At 34.3% G+C, this 9,223-nt stretch overlaps 1 pseudogene; it reads right to left on the reverse strand.

Moving 5' to 3' along the window:
• Window positions 1-5,766: 5,766 nt before the first annotated feature.
• Window positions 5,767-7,265, reverse strand: LOC125829582 (uncharacterized; annotated as a pseudogene).
• Between the last annotated feature and the right edge of the window lie 1,958 nt (window positions 7,266-9,223).

Below are 9,223 nucleotides of genomic sequence, written 5' to 3' on the forward strand. Positions count from 1 at the left end.
GTCAATTTTGGGTACTTCAAGCACCATACCCTTTGATTGCATATACACCAGTGAGCTAAGATTATAATGACCGAACCTTTTGTGCCAAAGCCAAGTATCACTCAATTCAATATTAAAAGAGCAAGTATCAATAGAATAGCATGAAATTGGAAAGGAATTGTCAATCATGCTAATTTTAGCTACTTCACATCCTTTAGGATCATGAATGACACATTGTTTATCCTTAAAATTAAGAGAATAATTTTTATGAAGTAATTGAGCAACACTTAACAAGTTTTGTGTCAAATTTGGCACATAAAGAACATCATTAATAATTTTCGTACCTTCGTCAATAGGAAATTTTACTGACCCTCTACCGTGAGCTTCCACCAATGCGCCATTTCCAAGCTTCACTTTGGTTCTATCAGATCTGTCCAAGGAAACAAACAGATTTTCATCAATTGCCATGTGCCTTGTGCACGCGCTATCAATATACCATTTACATTGGTCAATATGTGATGTGTGCGAGGCCATGAAAACCTCCTCCTCTGATTTTCCAACTTGGTGATCATCTGCGAAATTCACTCGATGGGAAGACTGGCCACTTTGATTTTGCTTTTGCCTACAATACTTCTCAATGTGACCATACTTCTTACAATATCTACATTGAATTGGAGACCTCTTTGAATTCTGCCAACAATTCTTCTCTAAGTGGTTTGTCTTCTTACAAATGCCACAAAGTGGAAATTTTCCTTTTATCGACAAATCACCTTGGTTTCCACCAGATTTTACCTCTCCAGATTTATCCAACCAGACTTTTCTGCTTTCCTTTTGATGTTTGAATTTATGCCTTGCTTGAAAGGCATCTTCCACTATCCCTTCACTTCTCATACTGACCCGTTGCTCTTGGACTTGCAATTTGGAGATTAGTTCGGCTATTGTAAGAGTAGTCAAGTCACAAGACTCTTCAATAGCTGAGATTTTTGATTCAAACTTGTCTGGAAGGCTGACCAAGATCTTCTCTACAACTTTCTGATCTGGAAAGGTTTCACCAAGTATTCTTATCTGGTTCACAATCTCCATCAGCTTTGAAGAGTATTCTTTCACACTATCTGAGTCTTTCATCTTCAAAAGCTCAAACTCTCTCTTCAATGCTAAGAGTCTAACAGACTTTACTCTACTGCTGCCTTCAAACTCCTCCTTTAACTTATCCCAAGCCTCTTTGGCTGTTTCACAAGTCATAATCCTCGTAAACATCACGTCCGTAAGACTTGAATGTATGCAGGTGAGAGCTCGTGGGGATCTAGTCACCAACTCATCATACTTCTTAATTTCATTGAGAGTTGCATTAACTCTCAATGGCTGGACAGCAGGTTCTCCAAGCTCAACAACTTCCCATAAGTTGAGAGCCTTTAGATAAGCCTTCATTTTGATAGCCCATATGTGATAATTCTCTCCGGTAAAAGTCGGAGGACCTGTCGTTGGTTGATTTTCAGGTGCCATGAAATTTTTTTCAGCGAGCAAATTCAAGAAAGAACAGAAAGTAGATGAGCGAAACAAACAAAATTTGATTCAGATCCCTTAGGAAATAGGCTCTGATACCATGTTACAATGAAAATGAAGAAGAACTTCAGGTCTACAAGGTGTAAACAATAGGAAATAGGAGCTGTAAATTGCAACAGAAAATCTGAAATTGAAGCAGAAGGCTTAAGTTTTCTTGAGTTCAATTTTTTCACAAGATGTTTCATTACATATGGTGTATTTATAGATAAAGTGTGAGAATTACAACCACATAATAAGCAAAATATCTCACACCAAACTATGTACCTATGTGGCTCACTAACCACCACACATTTTAAATCAAGACCAACATATCTACTACAAAATATCTCCAACCTAGGAGTTTCTAGATAATTCTTACTTTTCTAACATATCTAGTACAAAAATATCTCCAACCTAGGAGTTTCTAGACAATTCTTACTTTTCTAACATATCTAATACAAAATATCTCCAATCTAGAAGTTTCTAGACAAATCTTAATTTTCTAACAATCCTACACCCTGAATATGATTAACACTCAGAACCATTGTTGGTTCAAAGCGAACCCTTAGCTTGGCCTGGGTCATTACTATACTGAGACTATAAATACTATGCGGACGCTATACTGAGACTATAAATACTATGCGAAAGCTTTATAAATGCGAGCATCACAAAGATATAAACACAATTAACACCTCTCAACACTTTATCTAAAAGTCTGTAAAGAAGTTTCAATAGTTATAATAATAATAATAAGTGTTTGAAAACATTGGAAAAGCAATAACTTGATTGGCTCGTCTAAAAGAGGCCTCTACCGACACTACAAGAAAACAGCCCAATAGCGAAGGGAAAACTGGTCGCTATAAGTGAGAATCTGGTCCCAAAAAGGACAATAGCGACCAACTGCACTTGTCCTTATAGCCTTAGTCACTAAGGACCTTTAGGGACGAGATTATCGGACCGGTCGCTGATTCTTTTCCGGGACTAGTATAATGCTGGTCCCTAAAATTCATTTAGGGACCATATATCTGGTACCTATTCGCACATATTGTAATTGAAATTATGGTCGTTAAATCATTTTGCGACTAGATTCTAACTAGTCCATATATCATTTTGGGACGACTTCTATGCTGGTCCATAATCATTTTGCGACCAGTTTGAAGCTGGTCTGTAAATCAGTTTGCGACCAGTTTTAAGCTCGTCTATAAATCAATTTACGAAAACTTTTAAGCTGGTCCCTAAATCATTTTGGGACCATTTTGAAGGTGATCCATAAATCATTTCGCAACCATTACATATATCCTACTCAAAAGGATTTTAAGGATTTACAATCTAGTCCTTAAATCACATTGCATTTGCACCTAGAAAATACGATAATTAATATAAACTTGTCGCTTTCATATATAATATATAATGTAATTACAAAATAAGGTGAGTATAAGACATCTGACTATATACAACAATGAGGTAAGCTAGTAACAACATTGTGATCATGAACGCTTAGCAAAAAAATCATATACTAGCCTTAAACTATAATCCAAAGTTGCCTTCACCTTCCCATCAAAAAATGGTCAATCTACATGTTGTTTAACATCGGTTTTTTGCAACTTTCAGCATCCAAAATCTGTAAAAGAAATAAAACTTTCATTTAGAAGACCTATATATAAATATAAACAGAAAGATGTGATTAAATTAAATAACAATTTTTGCAGCAGCTGTAACACTAATTGCTGCAACAGTCCATTTTTTGTGGGAAATTGTTGTACACAAAATAGTGGTAGCAGCTGCAATACTAATTGCTGCAACAGTTGGAACTTTGTAGGCTATTTTATTTTAGGAAGTGTTGAACACAATATTGCCGTGATCAAAGATTATATAAAAGAAGCTCAAGGAGAAAGGTATCCATGGCATCTGCAACAAATCCGCAAGACCACGGAGGAGCAATACCCTGCAGAAGCAGGGGTAAACAACCCCCTAAATACTTGGACCAATATGTGGTCCAAAATGCCAAGCAAGGACCACCTGTGCTAGTACCTTTTCCAGCAAGTAGTGGTACAAAGAGTTCTCCAGCCTAATACCTATCTATATAAGTAGAAGAGATACAACCAAAGAGAAGCAATGAATGAGTTGTCTTTCATATTTTAATTGTAATGCGAGTATCACTTAGTAGACAGATGTGTTATGCTGCACAATTAAGCTTGCTAGCATGTTTGTTTATGAGCTGACATGTTTCCTTATAATAGTTGGGTTACTTGAACTAAGTGAGATAGCCTAAAATATCAGAATTCACCCTATAAATTTTGATATTTATACAACTTTCAGGAAAAAAAGAGAACTGGGGATGAGAAAAAGAATAAAAACAAAGGTGAGCAGATACAAAAAGAAGATGCCAATAAACAGAACAAGGCAAATGACAAGGAGGAGGATCATCATCTAACAAGAAGGAACTTCAGAAACCAAGAGCAAGCAGACCAACAAGAAGAAGAAGGATGTAAAACACAAAAGAGAAAACACAACAAGCAACACGAAGACAAAGTGCAGAAAACATTCTGGAAGCCAACTTCACCACAAAATAGGATAACAGGGCAGCATGACCAAAAAGCAACACGACAAGTAGGTACAAACTCTAATAATTTTTTTTATGCTAACCTAAACATGCAGGAGCATCAAATGAAAAACAGGGATGAGGCCACCACAAATGGAGGGACACCACCACATAGGGCACACACAAGAAATGAGACAGATTCTAACCAAAATGTACAGACCAAACAAGCTGGAAACAGGAAGAAACAACCCTTGTTAACTCATGATATCATTTCTTTGGTTAATCTTTTTCTTCTCCGTCTTTCTAACACTTATAGTAAGTTTAATTTCTTAACTCTTCCTAACGTCATACTAACTAATATCATCATATGAGGTACTCGATGACTACACAAGTTAGAAACATATTGTCATAAAATAGTCTGAGTTTCCAGTCAGCTTAATGTTGCTATGACGATTGTACAGTAAAACATCAAGAATTACTTATATCGTGACGAGTAAACTGTAATCGCAAACGAAAATTTACAAGGAAAAAAACTTAGTCAAAAAGTTAAAGTTAAGAGAGGAAGAAGAGCTTACATGTTCTAAATGAGTTTGTTATCATCACTTGAAAATCCTTAAATAGCCAAAAGTCCATTTTCTCTGTAAAATTTTATCACAAGTTAGTGTGCTGAAAAAATATAACATTACATTGTACATGCTCTAAACAGGAGGGAAAGTCTAAATGTATTCACAAAAAGAGGAACCACTACATGTACCGTATACAATTAAATTTTCACTCTCAAAGATACAACTAGGACAATGTAGATATTCAACTTTTAATAAGCATATGACGTACACCTTACTCGAAGCCACTCTGAACGACTCAAGAGAAATTGATTTGAGAAACAATTTTTCTTAGTGTGATCACTCGATCATTGAAATTACCTTTTGGTATTTGATCGATAACATTTGTATAAATATCCAACAAATAATTGTATGGCAAATACAGAAATTCGAAGGAATGCATTAAATAGCTAGTATTATAAGATGTTGTACTTAAAGTAGTAAATTTCGAGAGAAGCAAGAGCAGTGTACAATGCAGGTGAACTAATTGTGAACATAGTAAGGGATCCAAGATGGGGGAGAGCACAAGAAACAGCTGGGGAAGACCCTACGATGGTAGAAAAATATGCAGTGGCTTATGTAAAGACTTCAGGGGGATAATTTTGACAGTGGGAAGCTCAAAGATGGGCATCTTCAAGTTTCAGCTTGTTGCAAGAACTTTGCTGCTCAAGATTTAGATTACTGAAATAGTCACCACCGTTTCACCTTTGATGCTCAAGAAGGAAAAGTTGCTAGAAATTATCTGTTGAATCTTTTTACAAATGTTATCAGAAGCAGAAACTAGAAGAATCTAATATTCAAGACTTGTGTGAAAGAAGGAAAAGCCACCAGAAACCACAGGATATGGTAGATTCATTAGCTTTGGAGAAGCAGAAATTTGAAGAATCTGATATTGACAGAGTTCTTCGCAATATTTTCTCCATTAGAATGAGGTTAGGACTATTCAATAGTGATCCAAATTTATAGACTATTTATCATTCTAAAATTTATCAAACGTGCAAATATATTTTAAGATAAAACAACCAGCAATTAATGGCTTTGCTACGCAGAACCAGAACAATAAATTGATGTTTCAGGTAGGTTTTTACTCACATGGTATAATCAAGGATTCGAATAGTCATTCTCTTGAATTGGAGGCTGATAATTAGGGTGTTGCGCTAAAAAAAGTTCTTTCAATTCCTTCAGTTCTTTCATCTCATTTTGAAAGTTATACATGCAATCCTTCAAAGACTGATTTTCCTTTTGAGTTGAACGTAGCTCAGCCAACAATTCAGCTTTTGAGGAAGTCCCACCTTTCAAATCTCTTGCTTTTACTCCACCTCCAAAGTCAAATACATTACTACGACTTTGAGGTCCAAAGCATTTCTCAACAATTTCTATGCTAGAAAGTGATGGTTCAGACTCCACCAATGCTTGAATTTGAGCCTACAAAGTGTATAAAGGAGATTTTTTTTTTCCAGATCCCATAATAACTAAATGTTAAGAACATGTTCAATTAACCAAACGCACATGCTTCTCGATTGTTTCAAAATCAACAAGTGTGTTATTCTTCTTGCGAGTCTCGTAAAAGATAGTTGCCAAATCTGGTGGATTGCCATCTTTTCCGCCCTTTACATAATAGTAAACATGTCAAAGAACGGTTCATCAATATTAAGACAGAAAAAGATTTGATGATAACACCTTTTGATAAATAATCTCTCTAATTGGCTTGCTACCAATATGATGAAGCATCTTCAGCTTAGCTCTATTTATTGCGTTTCTATTGCTTCTCGCCTATATTTGAGTAACAACATTAAATTCAAATGCTATAAATAAATTATCAAAATTAAATCATAGTATGAAACAAATTACATTATTAGGTAATATGTCAAACTTGAAAATCTTTTGAAGTAAAATGTTCTTCCACTCCCATTGCTTCTTTTCTACCCCCTTAGGCATATTCGTAAGAGCCTCTTGGATAGGCTTACCCTTCACATACTTTTCATGCAATTGACCTCTCCATTTATTCCATAACTCTTTCATCCATCCCAAAACATGATCTCGATGACTATTCATGTCATCACTATCAAATTTATCCTACAATGTATCAAATTGAAACATGAATGAGCACACTAATTAAGCAGCGAGAATTGTATTAAGAAGAGAGTAGCCCAAGAAGAAATTGAAATACTTAATCCAATTACCTTAACAACAGCCCACATGTGATTTAGCTTTTCCTCCTTAATGTGTTTCCATGATGATACTCCCAACGGACATATATTACGATCACGAACTATTTTTCCCAAGTGCCTCGAAAATAGATTACTATTCTTCCCAACTGTTCGATTATTGTAAAATGTCACTTTTAGCTTTTGTCCAATATCAAGCGATGCAACTTCTTTGTACTTGTTACTTCCTCGAACCTTTTTATTCATTCCAATAGCACATGAACCTACATTTACATAATTTATAAATGGTAGACAATATTGTACATATGATAAACTTGTGATTAAATAGATATTAGAAATGAAAGCATACTTGTTTCAGCTGTTTGGGCAGACTGTTTAACTTGATCAATAGGAGAAATTGAAATATCAGAATGCAAACTCTCTTTCTCATGAGCCAAAACAATTTTATTTGTTGTTCTCTATCCTTGAGAGAAACCTAATGCAAGAAATTATATCAGTAAAATTACTTGAATTAAATTAAATTCAATTCTGAAAAAGAAAAAAATTTAAAAAATCATACTTGGTTCAAATGTTGGGGTGGACTCCATATCATTATCAGTAGAAAAAGAAAATGCAACATCAGTTTGCATATGCTCTTTCTCAAAAGCCAAAAACTTTTTATTCATTGTTCGCAATCCTTGAGAAAAACCTAATGCAAGAAATTGTATCAATAAAAGTACTTGAATTAAATTAAATTCAATTTTGAAAAAGCAAAAAAATTAAGAAATCATACTTGTTTCAAATGTTGTGGTGGACTCCAGAACATTATCAGTAGAAAGAGAAATTGGAACATTAGCTTGCTTATGCTCTTTCTCAGAAACCAAAAACTTTTTATTCATTGTTCGTCATCCTTGAGAAGCAGAAGGTCTTGACATACTTTGACTAACATAACGAGCATTTTGATTGAAAGATCGCTCCTCATTTTCAGAATCTTTAATTGAGCACATAGATTTAAGCCCTTGAGACTTCCCTTGAGTACCTAGTGCAAGAAATCATATCAGATAAACATTAGCAATAAATTAAATTCAATTCTAAAACATAATAAATTGTAGAATCATACTTGATGAATTTGTTTTAATGTATTGCATAAGTTCCTCAGTAGATGAAAAAGATAGAATATGCCCTTTCTCAACACTCAAGTAGTTTTTGTTCATTGTTCGCACTCCTTGAGCATTAGACATAGATCTAAGACCTTTTCCTCGTCCCTTTGCAACCACACCTAGTATAAGAAAAGCGACAATAAAAAATTAGTATTAAAATTCCTCGTACAAATTAATAACACAAATAAAAAAAAAATTATACTCGTTTCAGTAAATTGATTGTATGCATGATCAGTAGATGGAGAAAATGGAATATCAATTCTTGACACCCCTAAAGACAACATAGATTTATGCCCTCTTCCTCGTCCCTTCCCTACAGCACCCGGTGCCACATATGCATATTTGGTAGTAGCTTTCACCCTAGATGCCACCTCATTTTCATCCTTTGATGGTTTCATATCAAACCTACCAAAAAACAAAGATGATATGTTAACAAAAAAAAATGAAAAACATTCTAAAAATCATATACTTGCCAAAAAAAATTAAGACACTATAAAAATAATGTACTAACAAAAATCATATATCAAAGTGTATAATAATGAATATGCTAAAGCTTAAGAAGATACTTCACTTCAGTCATTCTTTTTCGTTTATTTTGTGAAGAATTTTCTAAATCTTCAAATTCATTGTCCTTTTGTTGCACAATTTCATAGGAATCACAAGGTTGTACCTTTCTCGCTACACACCAACCTCTATTGGAATTATCATTAGCAAAAAATACTTGAGAGGCTTGATCAACTAATACAAAAGGCTCATTTATTTTCTGAAATCGACCCCACTTTACACTTACAATGCCATACTCATCTATTTTCACTCCTTTTGTCTTATCATATGCATCGAACCATTTGCATTCAAACAAAACAACTCTTCTACATGTGAATTCTAATTCAAGAACATCGGTTAAAACTTCATAGTAATCAATTTTCTCACTATGTTTATCAGTTTCACCAACGACAACCACACCACAATTTTGAGTCCTTAAATTTTTATCATAATCTTCTGCATGTAATCTATATCCATTGACAATGTAACCATTATAATGTAATACATATTTAGTAGGACCACGTGAAAGTGTGAGGAGATCTTCCATGATCCGACTATCATCTTCTTTAGGCAATTGTGCAACCTATCAACAAGATAAAATTGATCACTTTTAAATGAGTAACTCAATATTAGATTTCTAAATTTGATGTGTATATATTACTCACCTTATCTTGAAAACATTCAATAAATCATCTGTTCCATTCATCA

This window comes from Solanum verrucosum, unplaced genomic scaffold (assembly GCF_900185275.1).
Source record: "Solanum verrucosum unplaced genomic scaffold, falcon-dt-bn FXZP01000031.1, whole genome shotgun sequence".
Taxonomy (NCBI): Eukaryota; Viridiplantae; Streptophyta; class Magnoliopsida; order Solanales; family Solanaceae; genus Solanum; species Solanum verrucosum.